We start from the raw sequence: 12,790 nt of genomic DNA on the forward strand, positions 1-12,790 counted from the left end.
AAAATCATACGGAAAGGCATTTGCAAAGGATCTTCTTGGGATCAGCCACTCTAAGAGTGGAGTTTAGGAGACAAGAAGAAAAGGGGTGTGCTGAGGGCTTCCCTGAACTGAAGGATCTGGGAGAGAAAAAAGGTGAGAAATTTCATGTGTGGTAACAGTGAAGGTATACGGAACCTAGGCGACAGCTAATAGGGTGGAGGAGCTCGTACACAGTCTGGAAAGCCTTTGAGACTAGATGAAAATTTATGTGGACACTGTAACCCATTATAGCCAAAAGGGCTGTCTGAAGGTGATGAGTAGTCAGAAGATTTTGAGTAACATCTTATGCTATGGAAGTTAATCATGCTCTGAAGGGGAATAACATAGAGAAACAATGCTTGTATTCATTGTTTAATGTGAGAGGGAAGGTTGAGTGAGACAGCGCACAGCCTCTTAGCAACACAAGGTAATTCTTCACTGTGTTCCTTAATTATATACCATAAATGTCAGTCACACTTCATGTTACCTGTAGTTAACTGTAATCCAGCTGCATGAACCCAACATAAATTAGCCAGTTTGTATAGTCTGCTGTTAAATAGACTTCAGAATAGGGTACATCTGATTGCCAGGGGAGGTGGGGGGAAACAGATCTGTAATCTCATCCCATAAATCTCACCTTCCTATCCTGGAGCACTCTTAACTGCATTTCTTAACACATGATCTGCATCAGTGTAAAATTTTGTCCTTGTCTGTCAGTTGAATCTTCTAAATCCTTTTTGCTTGTACAGGGTGAAAAAAATTCCTCTTGAGGTAATGGCAAATCTCTGCCTGTAAAAATGACAGAATATTAGAAATTCAATCCATTGTGTGACATGGGAACAGAACTTTTACTCTAGATTTCCTTAAACATGAGTATATTAGAAAATGTGGTTATCAGCAGGCTGTTTATGACCAGAAATATTTTCTTATAACTTAGTGCTCCTTATATCTTTAGATTAGACACTTGTAAAATAGGCCATTATGTGTAATAAAAAGCATTTAATGAAACTTTCATTTGGAGGACACTGGATTCAACAGACTTAACTTTGACACTGACAAATGTCTCACAAGAGATGATTTGCATGGAAACCACTGGGGTCTCATTTTAGTTCCTGTAACAAACCAGAACAGTGATTTTATCATTTCAAAGTCATTTATATTAGCCTGGAGCTACATGACACAATGGCAATGCTTAGGATTGTAGCAGTACATCATCTGCATAAGTGGCATAACTTTTGCTGCTGTGATAATCATTCCCAGAGCCTATATCATACATATAAACCTGTTTCAATAGGAAAAAAAGAGTCTAATTGATCCATTATTTCCCAGAAAGACTTATTATCATGTAGCACATGGTTATCTAGGTGGAATAATGGACTGAAAGGTATGGTTTACTGATTGGGTCATCATTTTGCCTACCTTTTAGTAGACAAGATAGCTGTACTGCAATTTTTCACAGTTAGGTGCAACAGCCAAGTAAGAAACAAATACAATTCACTAATAAATTTGTGCCAGGTAATTCTCTTCACTGCAAGAAAGAACAATTTGTAGGATCTAATTAATACTCTAAAATGAAAACATTATGTGGCTTGGACAGACTCGGGATTCAAATTTTTATTTGAAAACTTTTACATGATAGTCAAACAGACCCATCTAGCTAGACACAAAAGCAAACAAACAAAAAGGGCAAAAAGGAAAATCAATGCAAATGTATAGCCTCCAAATTAGAAGAATCGATAAATACACTCTGATGTTAATACCACAGGGTTAGATTTATTAACCACCTAGACATCTGAGAAAGAATTTATATAAATACTTAACCCCTCTATTATAAGGATTTATATTTGAAGTTCATCTTTGCAAAAGTCTATTGCAGTAGGCAGACTCTTTACTTAAAAAGCTCCCTAAAGCATGACATTTCTTGTATAAATAACTCCTAACTGCCACAGAAACTGAAACAAGATTTTAAACCCATGATGACAGTTTTCAAAAACTTCCAAATTCTCTTGTTAAGAAGAATTTAGGTGAGATTTTTCAAAATTATTTGAGGACCTAAATGCCACTGATTTCATGGGAGCCAAGAGTTTCCTGTTGTAGTCTAAATTCTGTCCTTTCTGGAGCAGGACAACAGGGATCTTCCCAGCAAAACCATGGGTCTTCTGGTTGGTTGGAGACCACAGTAGTGGGCAACAGAAATGGGACAAGCTGTAACTCAATTCCCCTGATGGACCCACTCTTCCAGCGTTATCCTAGCAAAGTATGTGGCTTCACATAGCCTTATTTCAGGCCCTTCTGCATGCAGCACATATTCTCAATGCTGACACACAAAGAAATTCAGGTAAGTGGTTTGTTAGTATTTTCAGTATCTAGGCAAATATAAAAATAAAAGTCTTCAAAAAAACATTAAACAATTGCAGAATTGCCTCTTGCCCAAAGAGGAGCTCTGTGGACCAGAGAAGAGCCTAGTCCTTGTGATGGTTTCCCTCAAGATAAATCCTTAACTGGCAGGGCAACTTCATGTCACAGGGCTTAAGCACAGCTTTGAATGGTGCTGAGATAAATAAATAAGATGACTGAGATAAATAAATAAGAACCAGCCCACATTGCAAGCCTATGACGAAAACAAGCATAGTCACACCACATGCATAAAGCCAAGCACCAGAGATGTGACCTGAGCTATTTTGGAGAGACAGCATAGAGAGGTAGAGGGACTGTTCTGACTTACCCCATTATTATTAACTCCACTGTTAAGTTCCCTCTATTGCATTTATATACTTTCAAAGCTACGTGGATTTTAATGTATTAATTTTTCCTAGTATCTGGGTCTCCCAAGTACTCATGCATGTCTCAGTGCTCAGTGCTCTTAAATAGTGGCAATAATCAGTACAGCTGTGGTTTTAACAGTTCTGGTTTCGCCACCTTAACGTAGCAAAAAGCACTGGAAGGATTCTTCCAAAATATTATCCTGCCTTGGTGCATGAACATACATGTGAGCAGGTTTGCCACTTATGACAGCCTCTGCCTGAAAGAGATGGATAAGCCAAGATAACACAGAGGAGGGAGTGATATGTTAGTAGTACTATCAGGGGAATGTCCCCCATCTACTCATGCGTGTAATCTGCTTGCTTTAGCTATCAGTCATTTTTCCTACACACCACTCCACAGTATTTACTTGGAATGATATTCTACTTTTAGAACCTCTTATTGTCAGTCACTGCCTCTGCAAACTGACTTCAGGGCTTTTTTGAAATTTCAGACCTATGCTGATTTGTACTAGGAACTGACCCCTCATTTGACGTAGCAAAAACTTCGTCATTGCCGCTTTTCTTAAGTATCTTCTTAAGGGATATTTCCTATTGACTAATACCCCAGTAGCTCTTTAGCAACTGTGCAAAATATGCATGGCATGTCAGGTACAAATAAAATATTTCTAATCACATTTTTATCTCAACTTAGAGATAGAAAGAACTGGCACCGCATGAACCTCTGGCTTTGTGGGGAAGTAACAGCTGATTCTCAGACCCACAACAGACTGCGAAGCATAGCTTGAGATTTTGCGTGTTTAAGTGTTAACGCTACTTACATTATTATATAGAATACTATGTTGTTCGGCAGCTGTAAAAACCTTTAGGGACATCTTGCAGTGCTTGCTGAGACAAAGCTGGTTTTGAAGTCAAATGGCATTGTGCCTGAATAAGACCCAAATTTGGACAGATAGTTACATTCCTATAAATCTTTAGTGTTTGCCCTGAGTGCCCATGCTATGAGGTTCAGTACTTATATTAAAGAGGTTTCATTTTGTCAAGGTGAAGGGTGTTCAGGCTGCTGAATATTTTGCTTAAGACGGGATTTACTTTCTCTCCTTCCCTGCTTCCCTGCAGTTTGCCTCCTGCTGATGGATGATCTTTCCCTAGCGAAGGTATTTTTCCCCAAGTGTGAAATTGATTCCAGCTGACAACAGAGTGTGTCAATCACTTCCCACTTTTGTCATCTTCAAAGACTCCTCTTCTCCTTATTTAAATTGTATTTTCATAATTGAAAATTGCTTTCAGATGACTTAATGAATTCCTCCACTCTATTAAAGGCTGAAAGCAGATGAAATACTGCAGCTTTCAGATTAAGTGCATTTTTATAGGGAAGCTTTAGCAGAAGCTTCAGCAACAACAGCAACAAATTTTCTGCATTAAGATATGCTCACTAGAGAAGCAAATCAGAGTGGTAGAAATGGCATTTCCCACCAGCACCACTGCAAAAAAACAAGTACTAAATTATATTTTGACCTTATGGATATACTTTTAAAGCTTCTGAATTGCTGGAGCTGCCATCAATCTCCAAACAGCTAATGTGACCCATTGATCAACTGAGATTTGTATTCTTTCCAGCTGATGTAGTGCTGCATCTTCCGTTGTGGTATCTCTTTAGAAGGATAAAGCTGACCCTGGAAAGCATAACGCTGATGGTAAAATATACTGTGTAATCTCTATTAGCTATCCACAGTTAATCTTATGATAGTAAGTAGAGAGAGGCATAAACTGTTTTCATATGATGATACCCCTGATCACTGGGGCTTGAAATGCAGATTTGCTCAGCAAAGTAGTAGTTGATAAATACAGCTGAACTATTAAACCATCTGAAGGTTTGCTTCTGAGACACTGTAGTGCAAATGTCTGCTGAAATTTATGTGTCATTTATTCATGTAGTTTACTTAAAAGTAGCTTAACTCTTGAGGCCTTTTTTGTACAAAAGTGTGAACTACAGTTCCTTTATATTCTAAAAATAAATAGCAGTATACAGATTTGGAAATAAGAGGTTTTTAAATCTTAATACTGTTTCATTTGATGGTTTTCTTTTTTTAAGAAGCTGGCCAGTGAATTGGTATGTACTCGTGGGCTTCAACCCATGATTAAAAGCTAGTATCTCCCGGATTAGAATGAGTCAGACTGATTTACCAGGCCCACTTATCTATCTACTCATTCAAATGCAAATCTAGAATAACTTTTCTAAGGCAATGAAGTTACCTCAGTTTTGTCCTGGTATGCATGATGTCAGAAACAGGACTGCTGTGTTTATATGCATAAATCCCCTTGCCCTCTTATTGACCTGGATTTGCATTTCGCTTCCACTTTTTTTTGTAGTAGTATGGACAGAATATTCGTAGTTGGGTCCCTTTGCACAGTACTCCTCGGCAGTGCATAGAGCTCCAAAAAGGGAAAGGTGAAAATGAAGAAAGCGTTTAGGTCAGCAGATGAGACATAACACATAAGACCTAACAAGGACAAAATTTTGTAGGGAAGTTTCCACTTGAGTCTAACTTACAGTCCTCTGACACAACAGAATTATATCTAGGTTTGTAACCTACACTTTGGTAAATGTAGCTTTAAACCACTATGGCCTTCACAATACTTATCTGTGGTTCAAATTATCTGAGCTGAAATTACAGTCAAGCACAACACCCCAGCTCTGTGAAACAGAGAACAGTAGTAGTTATTTATTTCACAGGTTTGTCATAAATAATGGTGTGATAAAAATAGTCTAGGTGCTACAATGCAAAGTGACTCAGTATTATATGCAGTGTTTGGGGAAAAAAAAGGTGATTAATTTTTCAGATAACATAATGTATATCTGAGCCAGGGCATCCCTGATATATGACATGAGGTGTTTGAATGATCTGTGGGCCAAATTGAGGCTGATGAGTGATGACACATTGGCTTCATATTATCTCACAGTTTATTGCAGAAAAGGTCTAACAAAAAAAAAGACAAGTTGTGTCCTTTTCTGTTACCTTTTTCTTAAATATCACAGCTGAGGTGTCTTGGAGGTATTGCACAAAACTCACAGCTGAGAAGGCTTTAGTGGCTCCAGGCCATCTTTCAGAACATCACTTCTAAGTCGCAGTATAGTATAATTTAAGGCTGTCCTGTGGCACCCTCCACATCAAAATGTATTTTTAAGGGAGTGTTAGAGCTGCCTGCATTGGCAGAGTCCTTCCCTGCTTCTAACATTAGCAACACTTGAGATAAGGGGTGAGATCCTATTGTAGACATGGTTTACCCAGTTCCTGATGAATTTTCTATTGCCAGTACTTCAGTTAAGGAAAGCTGAATTTTGGTTTCCTGCTTGTGAGCAAAGCATTCAGGCCTCCCCATCCAAGATCCACCCAAATTATATGAACAAATATTGTCCTGCATGTTAAGGCTTTTCCCTGCAAAGAGTTTCACAGCTCAAAGTCTAGTCCTGGTTATGTCTTTGCTCATAAATACATGGATGGTTTTCAAAGGCAGACTTTGGAACCTACTCAGACCCACACGGAACTTACAGTACAGACAAATCTGTAGGGGTCCTTGATGTCACTCCAGTCCTCAGTCCTTTGCACAGCCATGGAGTGACCACATCAGCAGTGACAGTCCTAACTCATGCCTTTAATGCTAAAGTTCTGTATGGACACCTCAAAATGTTTGGAAGCAGCTCTTTCAGGTAGCCACAAAAAGCCCTTCTCCAGCAGGCCCATTTTATCTGCGGTGAAATTCAGAAATGGGAAAACCTGAATTCTTTACAACTCTCCTCTACATGCCTGTCGGGATTCTGAAAACTCCTACTAAACAAAACCTGCTGACTTGCCTGAAGATAAACCCAGAGGCTTCTGAGCAGCTCCTGTTATTGCTCTGCTGAGCGGGCACTTAACTGGCCTGGTGCCGTGTTACCAGCGAGCCCCACGCAGCAGCACATCTAATGTGTGGTGTACTGTGCAATAAACACCTGAGAGAGGAATAATCCCAGCTAATTCCAGTCCTCCAGATGTGGTGGCCTGAGCTAGACACCTAAGCTTCATTGACAGAAAAGTGAGAGAGACATTTTGACTGTAGCGCCTTCCATTGAAGGGCATGATTGTATGAGATGTGATGAGCAGCTCATCGCTGTGGAAAGCAGATGTTCCCATTGCTTTTCATCCCCATCCCAGATGTGTTTGTGCCTTTTTCTCTGCACTGGTCTTGTACTTAAATGGATCTTATCTTAGCCAGGGTGAATTACCCACCGGAAGGACCCAGAACTCTCCATAGGCTCTGAATGTAACCTACCCTGGGTCATATGCTAACTTAGGTAAGTCAATTCCCCTAGTATTTCACTAGGACATAACAGCACTAGTCATCTATACTAGTGTATGCATGGATATTGGTCCATAGCAAGCAAAATCATGGGTTTTTTTCTGTATTTCACTGTTCTTACCAGTTTTTCAGATGCACGTAATGTTGGAAAACAGGAAAGCTGAGAGGAAAAGCTAATCAGACATTCTAGAACAGGATCTGGTAGATACAGTTCCTGACCCTGCATATGTTATTTGTCACTGGAGAAATAATTTTCCATCTCTTGAGTTTTTTTGTGCCAAAAATTGCAATACTAAAAGGAGATTGCCAAGAAAGAAACACTCAAGTCATGAAGCAAGGAAATCAAGTGGTATGAAATGCCATGCTGTTGTGGCTGTGTTGCTAAGCTGAATTGGACTGTGAACCTTTTGATCTTTTATCTGTAAATTTTTGCTTAAGAAAAGTAGCCTCATTTGCCAGGCTATCTGAAAAAAAAAAAAAAGTATGTAAATGGTCTATAACTTTGCTTCAACAAAACTTTAAGAAACTAATGCATTTAACAAAATGCATGAAAAAAAGAGAAATATTGAAGACATTCCTCTTGTCAATTCTTATATTGTTCTCACTATCATTGTAGCTGTGACATTGATTGGGGGGGGAGGAGAATCTTATGCTGTCCTACTGTTCTTCCTACTGCAAAAGTATTATTGTTATTTCGAGCTATTGCTAAGAAAATGAGAAGTTAAATAACATTGTGAAAACGAAAAGTTAATTATAATTTTTTCTACATTCTTTGTTTCAAAGTGGATAATGCTCAACTGTCTTCCTAAGTTCTTGCAAGCCTTTTTTTATTCTACAGAAGAATTAAATACTGCAAAATAGAACTTCTCTAACAGTTTCATTTTATTTAAAGACTTCCTTCTGGTACCAGAAAAAGAAATGTATATAGGCATGGATGGTCACTTGCTATAGACATGAATACAAAGCTAGAGAGGGCAAGAAAGATTATAATGAGAAAAAGCTTTTGAAATAAATGAGTGCAGAAAACTGGGGCAGTCACAAATCATGGATTTTCTTTTGGACTGATGTGCATTGATTTATATATTAGAAAATTTTACTTGCACCTCTAGAAAAGAACAATTATAATATGAGTTGCAACGGGTGTAGCTTAATTAGGGAAATACAGATAGGATTTTTTTTTCTAGTCAGAAGCTTAAGGGAGCTCAGGAAGGTAGAAGGAAATATTTATTGATATCATTAAAGCTTTTCATAATCACCTATAGATGACTAAAAGCTTCTGGGTGGAATAAAATTTGGGCTCTTACTACAACATAGAAAATGACATTGTGGGTAACATTAATACTTATCTCTCATATTTTTTCCTGAGCCAATGTCTAGTTCAGGTACCTTGAATATGAAGATAAATCAGACCTATACAAGGGAAATTTCTTCCTAACCCCAAAGTAATTATTGGAAGCTATAATTTTAAAATCATATCCCTTTACACATTTATTCTACAGTTACCAGAGAAATCTTATGGAGTTACATAACCTGTTAAATTTCATTAGATCTTTTTAACTAATCTTTTCTTGTCTATTACTTTATTTCCTTTATATTCTATATTGCAAGTACTTCTTCTTGGATGGTGAAAAATAAAAAATTAGAGGAGTTTTCTAACTGTACAACTTTCAAACTAACTAACTTTCAAACAACTTTCATCTACTGCCATAATATCAATGGTGAGATCTATTAATGGCATTTTTATGTTGAAATATATATATACACCATTACTATAGATATAAGTTCATACTATACTTCCTATGTATGTATATAGCATCCTTTTTTTAAGAAAATTAAATTAGAAATGAAAGGCCCATTACTGAAAATCCCGTATTTACTCCAATTTCTTGCATTGTATGTGGAACATAAAGTCACTGAGCTGATAAAATTATTTGAATCATCTATTCCTAAATGAAGAAAAAATGGTAAAACAATGGGAAATAATTATCCATGATGCAATAAAATCTCATTGACTTTTAATCTGCATCCTTTCTTCCAATAAATGTATTCCATTTTCCAAATCAGCAGAATAAAAAAGGGTATATCTTAACTGCTATCTAATTTTGAGGCTATGCTTAGATGAAGATAACATTGTTTTAGTATCCTTGTATGCATCATCAGCAAACTCCCAATAAAGGCCTTTAGGCACTTGGAGACAGATTCTCTTCTCATTTACACCACAGCAAACTCCATTCATGAAAATTAATTGAAAGGAGAATTTAGCCTACTGAGTGTAAATGAAGTTTATGAAAGGCTGTTAAACCTGACAATATGAATTTACTTCAGGATGAAACTCATTAGATGCTATTTCAACCTGATACGAACTATTTATAAATTAGGTTTTATCTCCTTGTATTTTATTGCGTATTTTAGAAAATTTCACTTTAATATGGATAGCTACTTTAAAACCTCTTCATTTAGAGCAAGACAGGAAAGTCATGTCTGTCTTCTGTCACACTCTGGCAAAGGATACTCTGCAAAGCAAGTTTAAGAAACAGCAAGAAATGGCATAAATGCTCATTCATTCCCTGAGAATATGGTATCAAATGCAAAGTTATTCCAATCTATTCTTTGTTCAGTTCAGCATAAATTCTTGTATTAAGTCAAATTATCTTCGAATACACTTGTCTGGAGGTTGGATGCATTGTGTCTAAGACTAGGACTGGAACTTCTACACAGCTAAGTTTTAGACTCCCTTCTTTTAACAGAGAGAGAGGGACAGGTCCCTCCTAGAGATACTGGTTGACCCTGCCTTAAATGTTTGGGGTGTTTTTAAGAGGGGCTGTACTGCCTGCTAGAGCTGTCTGTTTCTCTCCACTGTGTGCCCAGACAACTAGTATAGACTACACACCTAACTAAAGTCAAGTGAGATTAATCCAGCTGTTAATATTTTTTTTTCCCTGAATTTGCAGTCTGCAGCAGCTGGAGATTACATCAGAAACACGAAATTCATCTGGAAGAAAAAACAAAATTATCTTTACTTTAAGTGACATGCATGTGATTGCAAAGATCAGACACTAGAAATCAAATTAAAAGATCTTTAAAAAGACTCTCAAGATTTCAAAGATAGTCTTACAGTTAATTTATTTTAGAAAGCAAATGAGAATATCTTTTAAAAAGCCTCAAGATTTCTAAGTTAGTCTTACAGTTAATTTGGTTTTGCTCTCTGGAACTTGATTTTCAAAAGAGGATTTTCAATAGGATTAACATGTGGGATTGACAGGATAACAGCTTCCAGCCACAGTATTTCTAGCAGCTAGATGTTGGGGGATTCACCCAGTCTTCCTCTTTTGTTTTGCTGGAATATTACAGCATGGGATAATGAGAAAGTGAGATTGTGTTGGATAATTAACCCTGGCAATCTAGCAGATTCAGGAAGACTATGGATCCTCTCTCTGTTACTTTTATCACCATCTGAAATCCTTGATTTAACCTAGAGTTGTTTGTGTGTCCCCGTCCCCCCCCCCCCCAGTCCACTAATTTGCCATGAATAGAAGGCGGAACACAAGAACTGATAGAAAACAGTGTGAAAGGGGATTTATATGCCTGTAATTCATGTCACTGAAAGCACACTAGGGGCTCAAGAGCTTCTCTTAAGGGCAGATACAATTGTATGTGTAATAGTGTAATTGACCACACATTTACACTTGTTTAATAAAACTCGGACAGGCACAGAATAGCACATTTGACTGAATGTACACGGTGGAGTAATTAAATTGAAGAGACTAAATGTTAAGTCAGAGCTTGGAAGTAATGAATAAAGAGCATTTAATTATACTGTAAGCAAACATATTAAAGCCTGCCAAGAGTGTGAAGGTGAACATTGGGTGATTCAGCAGGACAGTAAAATTGTAAATGGAAAGCATAGAGGATGCACAGCTGTCCAACAATGCAAGAGAAGGATTTTTAACAATATAGACTCTTGGGATCAAAACTGTGCATCAGATCAACCTCTGGATAAATTATATATTCCACATCTACCCACAGTCCTGCCAGTTAAAAACTTTGTCTCTGACATTACTGGAAAATTACATACTTCTTCTGCTTGCTGTTTAGTAAAATTATATTGCTTTCAAGATACTGTTGCTCTGCCGTGCTTGTATTTTGCTTGGTCAAGATTCACCAGCCTGAATTCCTGGAATCCTGCAATTTAGTCACTCCCTGCTTAAAGCTTAACACTGTGGACTACTTTTTTTCCCTCTCATGTGACAGCAGCCAAGATGTCTAGATGTCTGTGTCTTTAGAGAGCATGAATGCCAGGAACTTCTCATTGCCTTAAGTTAGGCTCTGCTCTTCCTATCAGTTTTCCCTTATGAATCTGAATTACAGTCTTTTCCTGGTTTAGGGCCAAGCACAAAAAATTAAAGGGATGAAGGAGGAAGGGTGAAGCTAAAGCTGCAGGCAATGGGTCTGAAGGGAAATAAGAGTAACTTACCCAGTGTAACACATCAGAAAAGATAAAATGAGAAAGAGTGGGTAAGGCTGGGTAAGACACAAGGAAAGAACATTTCTATGGATGGAGTACTAAAATGAGATCATGGTTCAGCCACAACCTCACTTTTGGGATCATCTTTAATTCGGCTCTCTCTTTTGCCCTACTAACCTAAGCTAAACCTGTCTGCAATTGTCTGTATACTTCCCAAAACCTTAATTTTTCTCTACTGATAATACCAAAATTCTGCTTGTGCCTTATTTTAGCTTCATGACCTGTAGCTTTACTGCTTTCAAGTACAAAATATTGCTGCTAAATTAATCTTTCTCATTACTTTGTTGGTTGTAGAGTTGGTTGGGGGAAAAATAAAAAGAGGAAGGAAGCTATTAATCAACAAAGTCAGGTTACCATGAACCTCCATGATGTCCTTTCTTTTCCAGTGGTCTTGCTTCATGAAAATCCACAGGTCCATTGAATGATAGCAGATGGGATCTGGCCAGAGTCAAATCCAGTAAGATTATGGGAACCCTGTGGTGTAAGGAAAATGGATTTCAGTTGCAAAGTGGCACCTAATCAATCTTCTCAATTCTTAGATGGCCATGAAATCATTGAAGTCTTTAATATTTCATAAATAACCCAAACTCCAAAGAACTCGATAAACACTTCTCACAGATTTAGGTCTTTCCCAATGACAATTTTCCGCTGAAACAACTCTCACACAAAATGTAAGACTAAATCACTTATTCTCCTCTTTAAGACATGGGACTAAGAACTCAGGAGATCTGAGTCCTGGTCCCCAAGTCAGCCACTGACAAACTGTGAATCTTCAGAATCGTCACCTCACATCTCTGAACATCTTTTTCATTTTTATTAGTTCGCCTTTTCTACAAGACTGAAAACTGTCTGCTGCAGTGATCTACTGAAAATGCCTTATGCATGTAGACAATGATCTCTAGTGGGCACTTATGTGTAACATAATGAACTAATGAATAGTGCTCTTCAGCTATCTTGTTCCTGGGAGCTCTTGAGTATTCATTTTCAGCCCCAATTTCCCTATGAACCTTGGTTTAAAGGGGAGGGAGTAATTAATTACTTAGTCGCATGTAAATGTTCTACATCCAAACAATGACATCTGGGTGCATTTTTCTGAGCTTCCCTCTATCAACAACATTGTAAACAATATTCTGTGCAAGTTAAA

The 12,790-nt window shown here is 37.6% G+C and overlaps 1 long non-coding RNA gene across 1 annotated transcript; it reads right to left on the reverse strand.

Annotated features, from left to right (window-relative positions):
- Positions 1–517: 517 nt before the first annotated feature.
- On the reverse strand, positions 518–12,121 carry LOC138690122 (uncharacterized). The gene is made up of 3 exons (XR_011328920.1): positions 12,001–12,121; positions 10,012–10,113; positions 518–807 (listed from the first exon to the last, which is right to left on the reverse strand). It is a non-coding gene; the product is annotated as an uncharacterized lncRNA (long non-coding RNA).
- Positions 12,122–12,790: the final 669 nt, after the last annotated feature.

Source organism: Haliaeetus albicilla, chromosome 20 (genome assembly GCF_947461875.1).
Source record: "Haliaeetus albicilla chromosome 20, bHalAlb1.1, whole genome shotgun sequence".
NCBI classification, from domain to species: domain Eukaryota; kingdom Metazoa; phylum Chordata; class Aves; order Accipitriformes; family Accipitridae; genus Haliaeetus; species Haliaeetus albicilla.